Genomic DNA, 11,908 nt, shown 5'->3' with positions numbered 1-11,908 from the left:
AAATCAGGATCATGGATGATCAAATCTAAAGATTCATAGTCTGATCAAGGTGGGTGCCAGTACGCTGTCTGACAATCATGGATCAGGATTCTTCATTAGATCAAAAATATTAAAAGAAACTCTCATTGATAAATCAATCAAGAGAGAAAAATTGATAGAGAGAGATAGCTTTAGAGAGAGAAAATTCATCTTGGACTCCTCAGACGATATGATTCAACAAATTTGATCGATCATATCAAATCATACTAAGATTATCATGTGAATAATTCAATAAAATCATGAAAAAATAGAATCTTAAAAATACCTAATATGATCAAAGTGGGTGTCGGTGTACTGTCCGGTGATCCCAGATCAAAAATCCATCACTAGGATCATTTAAATTCATCATCATTTTTCTCAAAATTTTAAAAAATCTTAGGAGAGAGAAATAATCTAGAGAGAGGATTTTAGAGAGAGAAAGTAGAGAGAGAAAGTCCAATTTTAGAGAGAGAAAATACTAGTTCAAGCTGAAGGGAGAGAGGGAAGAGCAAGAAACTTTTTTTCTCATATTTTATTATTTATATCATTATTTATTAATTAATTTATTTTATTTTTCTTTCTTCTTTTCTTTCTTTCTTTCTTTCTTTTTTCTTTTTCTTCATGGAAGAGAGAGGAGAGAAAATCCTATTTATTATTATTATATTATTATTATTTTATTTTTCTTCTTCTTTTTTTCCCTTTTTTCTTTTTTCTTTTCTTTTTCTTTTCTTTTCCTTCTTTTTCTTTTCTTTTTCTTTTCTTTTCCTTCTTCTTCTTCTTCTTTTCTTCTTCCCGGGCTTCCTTTGGGCCGAAACAGGAGATCTCACAATCCCCTGTTGGCTGGCCGACCGACGGTGCAACCGGCATGGGGCGGCCATCGACAGGAGGGAGGCAACCCAACAACAAGAGGAGGGCCAAATCGGTGGTCTGTGGTGACCACCGACGTCAGAAATCAAAGAAAAACGACAAAAATAAAGGTTTCTTCCGCAACAAAATCCGACGACTCCGGTTGCCGACGAGCGTGCACACAGGCATGGGAAGGAAAGAGGAGAAGAGAGGAAGGGGAGGAGGCTTACCTCCGACGCTGGCGAGGTTTTTCCGACGAGCAATTGGACGGGCACAGGAACGGGTCTTCACAGTGGTTTTCCGACGATTGCCGCCGACTGGATCTCGGATCTTTGGTAGAAGGGAGAGAGGAGGGTTCTCCTCCTTAAATAGAGCCCGAGAGGGGCTCTTTCCGACTCCGATTGGGAGCCGGCGAGAGGAGGAAGAAGACTCCCTTCGGGAGTTCTTCTCCTCTACTTTTCTTCTTTTTTTTTTTTCGTTTGGGCTTTGTGGGCTGGGATTTGTTACTCGGGCTGGGCCATCACATAATTAGAGCGCAACACTTGCATCTTTCCATACAATAATCTACTATGAATTCTCCTTACAAAGCCCTTCACTTCTTTCAATAGGAAGTCATTTGTCATGAAAAGTCCATAGAAAGCCGAGAACCCTTGCTAAACTTCTCAGTGCTCTCATGCCAAAATAGAAGACATAACTGGAAATGTTTTGTTTATTATGTTGTTGTTTGTTGAATATTTCGCTGAAACAGAGAAAGTCCAAAACTCTTGTCTATGTATCTTTGTAAGTTTGAAACTTTGTAAATATTGTTCCTAGTAATCATAATCGGGGGAAGCATGCTGCTTCCTCCTTTTTCCTTTCAAGGAGAGAGAGAGAGACCACCTCCACATGAGGGGAATACCAATTTGCCGGGCTAAGCTCTGAAATTAAGTGGAGAATAGTACTTTAAGTATTGAGATTTTGATAAAAATTATCAAATTTAAAAAGTTTTATATTACAAATTTGGATAAAATCAGGCTCACAAGAAACTACCCAAGGGCTTCACCTTCTAGGTTTTGCTCTCAGATTTTTTTTAATGCCTCTCCTCTGTGAGGATTTATGTGAGCTTATGTTTTGGCCACATCAAATATTCACTAGATAGAACTAGATATTTATAGAGGATCAAGAAACTCAAATAATACCTTTTTAGTAGTCTTTTTGGATGAGATCTCATATTGTAACTATTGCCGCAAGACTTGGGGAGGCGCTGATGTGGTTGGAGTTAGACGTCGCCCAAGATCTACGATGCTAGAAAGTAGCTGCAAAGAAAGTCTATACTTGTTGGTGTGTTCCGACAGAGGACCATCTGATACTTAAGTTAGTCGGAGCTTTGGAAATAATATAGAGAAAAGAAAACAAGAGTCGGGAGAGTAGAGATGGCTTGCCTCTCTGTCCAGTGCTTGCATTTACTTGCCTGTTGTTGCTTACATGAGAGTCCCTTTTGTACCTCTTTTATATAGACATTGAGCCCATAGGCCGTTAGTCAAAATCTGTGAGTTTGTTAGGTTTAGCTTTACAGGCTGTTGGATCATATTTTAGTTTTTTTATTGAAGCAGAAATCTCTCCCACATCTTCTCAATCAAGGTTATTAGTCATGGATGTCAAGCACTGGCTTCACCCGCACAGTTGGCTAATTTGGTGGTCCTGGATCTACAGCTGGCGTGATCTCGCCGCATCATCTTGAGTGCACCTTGATGGAGGATCAGTTCCGGTCGGTGCATCTCTCCTGCAACATATACCCTCCACTTTCAAGTTCGAAGTGGCCTTTGGGCTTTGAGCGAAGGAGTAGCTATCTTGGTAGTTGAACCGCCGACCTGGTTCCTCTCTAGATGTGCTTGCATTACTACTTCTAGGAAAAAAAATCTTTCGAGATTAATGATGCATCATTTCATGACTCACACTACCTTTATTAGGGAAGGAACTTAAGAGGTCACAGGATGACGCTTCTGAATGAAGAAATCTGGAGATTGCCCCTAAACTTGTCGGAGACCTACTATGTGGCAAGCTGTGATAAATTCTTAGCACGCTTCACAAGTTATCCCACATGGTTCGATCGGATAATAGTGTGATGAAGATCTGCACGGTCTGTCACTTCAGAGCTAGCTAAGTTGCAAGATCTAATGATTTGATGATCGGATCCACACCGTTGATGGTCTATATAAATGAACCATCTATTCGGTGGGGTTTGCCGCCATCCAACTATTAGTTGCTCTTTTATCGTAGTAGTCTTCATCCAAGAGGATGAGAAGTATCCAACTGAAGCTTTTTGTCCCTAACCCATCACAATCCCTGGTGGGGACTAAGTCGATTGTGGCCTCTGTAGGTTGCTGCATCAAAGTTATTTCGGGCTTCTTTTCCATCGAACTAGGCCTCGCCTCCCTCTAGAGGGTCGACAAGGCTTGGGGAGGACCCTCCTCTGTTCGGGAGTAGTAGAGGGTTTGCCGAAGCTGCAGTGGAGGTTCCCATTGAGGTTAGGTACAAATGCATCATAGAGTGCAAGACCTCAAAGGATTTTGAGCATGAGCTTGTTGTGGCACCTTCAGTCAAGTTCATCCAAGGCTTTGAGGACTGTAAGGTGCGTTTGAAGAAGATGGTCTCAAAGTTAGATCTGAGATGCCTCCACGTCGAAAATAGTAACGAGGAGGTTAGGGCATTTTCTTCGGATAAGGACTAGTTCTTCATCCTTTTTGTTTTTGTCTTCGGCACCTTATTCTTGAAAAACCTCTGTAAATAAACTTCAGTTAATAAAAAAATTTTCATTATATTTACCTCTCACATGAAGTCTTTCGCTTCTTTGTGATGTTGGTGTGGGTTGGCTCTTTGTCTCGATCAAGGGTTCGAATGATTCAGATGGGTCGACAGGATCGATTTTCATGCTCAAGCTGAGATCTCCCTTGACCTTATCCGAAGCACTTGCTTCTCCCATCTGAAAGAACTTTTGAAAATGGTGGGCTTGTTTGCGTGCCCAGCACTGGATGCTGACTAGTGCCGTATTGCCTTCCACGAGTCAGAGAAGATGATTCATCTCGAGGTTGCATGGCAGAGAATCATATAATTCGGAGACTTGGTGGGGCTTTCATTTAATGCCTCTATCTACTTTCCATGAAGTATAGTTTCTAAGGCCCTTCAGATGGCGACATTTGTTGCGCGATTAGTGGGGCGTTTGAACTTGCCTAGGCCTAAGCTTTGTATTTCTTCTTTCTTTGTTGTAATGAGCCTTACTCAACTAAAACTAATTTGTAATGAGTTCCTTTGGAATGTAACAGAGCTTTTGAATGAAGTGCTCCTTTCATTGAAGTTTTCTTTGGTGTGTTGTCCAGTGCTTCTTCTTCTTTCTTTAGGTGGGTGTTTGGAGGAGTTGACTCCTTTCCTATTGTCATTGGTGGCTTTTGCTGGTAGTGTAAGATCTCCAAGGGGTTAGCCTTTGTTTGGCTACAGTGGATCATATGAAATTTTCATGGGATATACTCCGATTGGTTACAGTGGACTATAACGACTATAGTAGGCCATATCGGCTACAGTGGCTGAGGCTAGCTATAGTAGGCCAGGATGGCTATAGCGGGCCATGATGGATATAATGGTTCATATTGGCTATAGTAGGCTGAGACTAGCTACAATGGGTCAGGATGGCTATAGTGGACTATGATGGCTATGGTGGACCGTATCAGCTATGATGGACTGAGGCTAGCTACAGTAGACTAGGATGGCTATGATGGGCCGTGATGGCTACAATGGGCTGTATCGACTATAGTGGACCAAGGCTGGATATAGTGGGCTTGGATGACTTCAGTGGGTCATATCGGCTGCAGTAGGCCATAGCTGGCTTCAATGGGCCTTGTCGACTTTATGGGTCATATCGACTGCAGTGGATTGTGTTTGGCTTCAATGGGCTTTCTTGACTTCAGCAGGTCATATCAGTTGTAGTGGGCCATGGCTGGCTTCCATGGGCCTTGTCGACTTCAGTAGGTCATATCGGCTGTAGTGGGATGTGTCTGGCTTCAATGGGTCTTACCAACTTTAGTAGGCCATGTCTAGCTTCAATGGACCTTATTGACTTCAGTGTGTCATATCGACTGCAGTGGGTCGTAGCTGGTTTCAATGGGTCACATAGGGTCTCGGAGGGTTAGCCCCTATATTTTCATCATTGTGAGATCCACTTTGGCTCATTTATAAGTGAGGAGCAACACATAGCCTGGTGAGGTAAGGTATCAGTTTGGATACCCTTAAGTTTCTACGTTAGTAGGACTTTCGTGGCCCAACAGTTGGTCCTTCACCACCACTCCATGATGACAGCTCGATGAGATCTAGCTCACAGAAAACCTCCATGGATGATGGGTTTGCTTCCACAACATTCTTTGATCAAAGAGAGCTATCGATGAGTGGTAGACAACAAGTTTCATCGGAGTGGCCAATCCATCAACAAGAAAAACACACTATCGGGAGGTTCTCATCAACGAACGACTATCAAAAAAATTTGATTCATCCTCTTGATGGAGACTTCAGGCTTCAACGACACCAATGAGTCAATCTCCACCTTGAGCTGGGCGAACCCCATCTTCTAGAGTGATCGGTGAAGTTGTTGATGATCACTGGCTTTTGGGCCTTATCCACAATGCCCAAAATCTACGTCGTGCTCTAAAACTCAATCGTGAGAGAGGGGAGATGCAGCTACATCATTGTCCTTTTAACCACATCAGTCCCCGACATAAAATCCGACACCCATGGCTCGATAGCGAGAAGCTAACTGACGACAATCCAAGGCCCCCATTGAGTACAGCATCCCATTCCTCTTCTAATTTAAATTGAAACATCAGGTGACCTTCAGCTAACAAAAAGGCCTCGACATCTCTGAGCAGCCTATCTTTTTCCTTGAAGCCCTTTGAGACCTAGTCGACGGAAACCTACCGATCAAGGCTTAAGGTCAGCACTGCCACCATCTCCCATTTTCCCCTTGTTTCATCTCTTCTTTAGGGAATTCTAGGACCTTCATGAAGTAACATCGAAGTTGCTCCACCTCGACTGCCAAAATCTTATGCAACATCCACCCAGCTTGCCACAACTGGCCCTTGGCAACTTTTGCCCACATTCAACTCTCTTCACCATCGACTGCCAATGTCCGACTTTCTTCACTTCCAGACCCCTTCTGACCATCCATCCTTTGCACAAAGCCTATCCCTACCACTTGTTTGATAAAAGGTCGCAAGAGACACAAAGTCAAGACGACTGCTCTAGGCATGCCGATCACTCTTATGATTCTTCCCTTCATCTAGTAGTCTATGAGACCGTTAGCATTGCACTTGAAATGATCAAAATGCCCTCAACATATCAAGGGTGTTTAAATTGTGTGTTCGAAGGTGAAGAGAGATTAGGAATTAGCTATCTTTCTTTACCCATCATCTACCTTGACAACCCTCCACTCTAATGATATGCTTCTCCAATGACCCTCCAATGAGTGTCCACTTTCCTCCATTCCCAGTCATTGTTGATACTCTAGTAATCATCATCAACACCGCCAACCTCTCAACTAGACGATAACTTGCCACAAATCTTCCATTTTCCCTTTGAAGACCTTTTTTGTGGCCAAATTTTGTATATTTGTGGTTCTTTGGCTACACCCATGTTGAATTTAAGAATGTATAAGTGGAGTAATGCCAAGTTTAAGGTGCTTAGTGCCGGACTTAAATATCTTATACCAAATTTAAGGTATCTTATTGCTAGATTTTCTAATAAAATAAAAATTTAGGGTTATTAATGCTGAATTTAAGATGTCATAATGATGGCTTTACTGAGCATATAAATGTTGGATATGAACTGTCTTAGCATTGGATTTACATGGTGTATTAAAGAGGTCTTTTTTGTCCTATGATTGAACTCGGATCTATTTTTCATTGTTGTTACCAAACTATAGTCCATAACATGAAATATAATGTGTATTTTAACGATATTTTCTACCTAGGACTGGAAGTGGGTTGGGTTGGGCCTGGCTACATCCCTACTCGAGCCCAACCTGAAATATTTTTTTCGAATTTCTAACTAGGCTTAGGCTTGGAAATTTTTAGAAAATTCAGGCCTGAGCCAGACCCGATCTCGGGCCCGAGCCTGGTCTGAACCCGATTCGGTCAGTCCAATCAAATTTTTAGCTACACTAAATTACCAACTCTCTTCTCTATTAAAAAATTTTAAGAAAAAATTTAAGCCCCAAGCCCTCCACAGCCCCTGCTGTGGTGCTCCCTCTCCGATGGATAACTTTGATCGGGCCTACTAGGTCTCCGACGATGAGCGAAGTGGATGAGCTGAGGAGCCATTGACATGGTGCCCTTTCCTTTCACCTCTTCTTCTCCTTTTCTTGGCCCCAAGTTTTTTCATTGCTCGCCCCTTCTCTCTTTGCGTCCCCCTCTCTTTTGTTTGCATCTTTGTCCTCTCTGGTCTCTTCATTCTCTCTCTTGGGTGAGGTTTCTCTAGACTCAAATCTAGGAAAAGGGGCCGAACGGCAAGTCTTGGGCCCAGATTCGGTATCCTAGCAGGAGGTGTTTCCTATTGGTTTCCGTCGGTTCTAGGTAGAGTCCTGGTATTTTTCTTCGATTCTTGAGGGTTTGATCTTTTTTTGGTTTTTTACTGTTGCAATTGGAGATTGGGGTTGGCGATCCGGTGTTTAAGAATAAAGGTTGGAGCTTGAAGGAGTTTTCTAATTTGTTTTTATGCTTTCTTCGGTTTGGAGATTGAGCTTTGCATCAATCTTTAGCTTCTTTCGAGGTTTAAACATCAGCAAGTACTCAGTATCTGCCTATTTCTCCCCCTTTTCTCTCATCTGTCTGTTTGATTTCCAACTACTAGTGATCCATTGCTTCCTTCTTTTAATTCCTCTTCAGTTGTTGGGTTTGGGAGGAAGCAGGGCTTATGTTCGGGCTTATGTTCGAGTGGAATTAAACAAGCTTATTTCCCGACCTTAATTGGGCTTATATTCGAGTCATGAATGGGTTGGGCTCAAGCCGGCCCGGCCCAAGTCAAAGGTATCCAAGGTCTGTCTGAAAAATGAATGAGCCCTATAGTTAGACCCAAGCCCGATCTAAACTGTTTTAGGTCTAGCCCAAAGCTCAAAGTCGGGCCAGCCCTATTTATACCAGTGTCTGCATTTTTAATGATAAACTGAACTTTGACCCATTTAATTATGTATCTTGTGAACTATGGTCCTTAGCTTCAAAAGAATTTTACTACTAAGTATCAAGGGTTTTATTTCGGATGGATGATCTACATTTTTAATGCTAATATAAAATTTGGCCCTTATGCAATGAATTTTGGTCCTTTTATTTATGCATCTTCATAACTTTAGTAGTATTTCTTGTTCTTTTCTCTATCTAGAGATAATAGTAGTGCCAATGAAACTTGTTCACTAGTTGAGAGTAGTAACAAGTTTCGTGGCTTAGGTTGAGTAGATACACAAGCATGCCACTAGCATCAAATTAGTTGGAAATAGAATAATGAAAGGATGATGATGATGATAGTATGGGTTCAAATATATAGATCCTCAAGAACTTTTACTACTATCATACTATCTATTTGGAAGAAAAAAAATGGGATTTAGTTGAGGCTATGATTAAAATACTTTACTACTACTCCTACTAATAAATCAGAGACCCATTAAAAATTTGAAAGTAAGAAATTTATTTGTAACAATATTTAAAAATTAGATGTGATTTAAGAAAACTAATAAGAATTTTAATTGTAAAATTATAAATAACTTGTAGAAAACTTAGAAATAAAATAAATCAAATCCGAAAGCATACGAGGCACTGTCCTAAGGTGTATTCCCATCCTTCATACATGAATATCTGAAAAACCCATCCTAAGATACGATCGGGGTCATTCGCCTGTGGCACGATTATAAAGGAGGTTGATGAAGACTCTTTCAGTACCTAGGAATATGAAAAGAAGAAAAAATATTAAAATAGAAGAGAGAAAGTTATTGGAGAAAGAAGATTAGAATGCTCTTGGATAGTTTTTTTTAGGATTAAATCCCAAATGACCTTTTCTATAGCCAATCAATATGACTGTTATGACCATTTATAGCCGTTATAACCATTGAAACTTTTACTGGCCCATTAAGATCTTTAATAAGAAGTCCAATGATTTTCAAAACCTTTAATGCACAATCCAACAGTCAAAAAATAAAAATAACATTAAATGCATATAACCATTGGTAATTAGGAGCCCAACAGTCAGAAATTAAAATCATGATAATAAAGAGATTAAAATATTTAAAAGATAAAATTAAAAAATAAGATTAAATAAAATTTTAAGTTTTCCTTTTGGATTCTCTCCAACAATTCTCCACAAAACTAAAAAATTATAAAATAAAATAATATAAATTTTTGGATGCTTATACTATGCAATGGGTAAGGTGACTTAACCTTACTTAATGTGAATAGTTTTCATCTGAAAGAAACGGAGTGAATCAGATCTTGAACTATGTTTCTTTGACCCATACTTCAACTATCACATATATAGTACAGAGTTTCTTCATCGTTAGTTTGTGCATTAGTGATTCTGCATATGTATCTTGATTTTTCATAAGAGTTACTAGAGATAGCCTATATTTCGTATCCCCAGCCATATATGGATATTCTCATATAGGTGAGCCCTTTTAAGGATATGTGTAGAGGCACATCTTATAAAAAATACCATCTCGGATCTTATTCATAGCTACAACTCTTCCTAACCACTATACAAGAGCACTAAACACCAAAGGGATGAGATGAAGTCTATGACTTCTATATCAAATAAACCACATGTACTCTTTAACCAATCAATTAGCTTGTTATTATTATATGGAACCTCCTTCAAGAATTTTCTATAATAGAGGTTGGGTTCTCACTATTGGAAGGTCCTTTATAGACAAAGTCTCATCCCCTTCGATGATTTTAGAATCTTAATCCTATTCAAGTCTTTATAAGGCAGACTGATATAAAAGGATCCCCACCCCCACTCCCCCAAATTTCTGAAATATATCAGATATGGCATGACAATGTCAGACTTTAGTGCACTGTTTGTATATCCCCGGGCAGTGTCCCATATGTTCCTTTACCTATGTAATTCAATGTAAATTAAATATGTAATAGTGAAGTGATATATAAAGATAGCAGAACTAACCAATGTAGAAATAACATACTGTGATTGTAATCAATTCACCGATCATACTGTGACAAATTGTTTCGAAATTAGTTAGGCCCATCAGCTAGATCAAGATATTTAACATATAAATGCAAGTATCGCTATTTATGCATACACATGATCATCATATATACCTGCAATGTTGCATGTGTATCTTAAGAATGTATTATATCAAATGATTGCATCTGTGCTATTATACAAATGCACAGCTTAATAAACAGTCCACAATTTAAAACAAAATATATAGAGCCTCTGATATGATAGTATCAGAAGAACTACTTAATGGAGTTTCTATTGCCGATGCCAACTAAGGATCAAGTCAATAGTTCAGCACATGGCAACTTTGAAGTGTTAACAGTAGTGGAAAGCAACAAACATTCATGCCAAATTATACAGAGGAAGTGCATCATGTTTTGTTACTCCATGTCTCTGACGATCACATTTATGGGCCCCGCAGGAGGAGAAATTATTGCATGAACCATGACGGAGTGAACCAGCACAAACCTCAGAGCATATGCATGGTGGATAACACGCAATCAGGAATTGGTGAAATACAAGGGGTAATGTGGCATGTTATCCACCATAGGATTTGGTAAAGTCCGTTAACTTGGATCTGGTCCAACTAGTAATTGGACCTGCAGGAGACTGGCCGGGTGCTGCTAAATCAGCAGAAAAGTCAGTACAAATAAGCGGCCATAGATCATTATTAAATTATATAAATAAGGAAAAAAATAATAGTTAGTATATGCTTCCAAGTCAGATGCACCAGCTTAATGGACCTTATCGCAGAAAATTTGTGATATGGTGAAGCAAAAAAACCATATGATGGGAAGAAGAAACTTTTGAGGTCAAAAATTAACCGTGCAGATTCCTTGGAATCTATAAGTTCGAAATGATGAACCACGACATGAAAGTTCAATAAAGCTTCAAAAAAATGTGAGGAGACATGTCACTATATGCATCAAATTACCAGTTTCAGTGAACTGGACTAGTCACAGCATTTACCATAATTGCAATGAAAAAATAGCATAGGTGAGAAACTAAATGTAATATGATATAGCACAATCCCCAACATGATATGGTAAAGCATATCACTGTTTTACATATTCCTTATTTGCAAAAGAAGGAACACTATCATCAACTCAATTAAAACCAAGGAAAAACTGATAAATGTCATGATGGCCATTAATTACAGTAATAACAGGAAATAGCAGGCAATAAGTAGAGATTTGATTTTCAAAATATTTTCTTTATTTTTATAGACGGTGAAAATTTTGAATGACCATTAATTCCTAAAGCATTAAAACTCAAGGGTATAGTTTTAGTTGAATTCGATTGAATTTTGATATTAAATCTTAGCGTGGTGGTTTTTCACAGAAGTTTTCTCAACAAGGATGGTGAGCATTCAAGCACATTTTGACTATTACAGAAAGAATCTTCACACAGTTTAGAACCTTAAATCAGATATTTGGGTGGTGGGTGCCGTATCGATTAAAATACATGTTACCAGCAAAAAAACAACTAACAAGAGCGAAACTTCAATTACCTATTATCTAGTGCTTAGCAGAAATTAATGACAACCTTATTACACAGAATATTTGTTACACAATTTCTAATAGTAAGGTCTTCGATAAATGAAAATTTATATTTAATTTCCTTACATGAAACTAATACATGTAGCTATTCATACATGTAATAGAACCTGAATTGCTTGTAGCCAATTTGCAGGTTTATCTGAACTTTACTATTTGACACTGACATGCAAATGCATGACTTGATATATCTTAAGTGGTTTCATTACATATCTAGGCATCCAGCCATCCACAGGATCAATAGGTCC

This window comes from Elaeis guineensis, chromosome 5 (assembly GCF_000442705.2).
Source record: "Elaeis guineensis isolate ETL-2024a chromosome 5, EG11, whole genome shotgun sequence".
NCBI lineage: Eukaryota > Viridiplantae > Streptophyta > Magnoliopsida > Arecales > Arecaceae > Elaeis > Elaeis guineensis.
The sequence above is the reverse complement of the archived record's forward strand: the minus strand, read 5'-3'. Positions refer to the sequence as shown.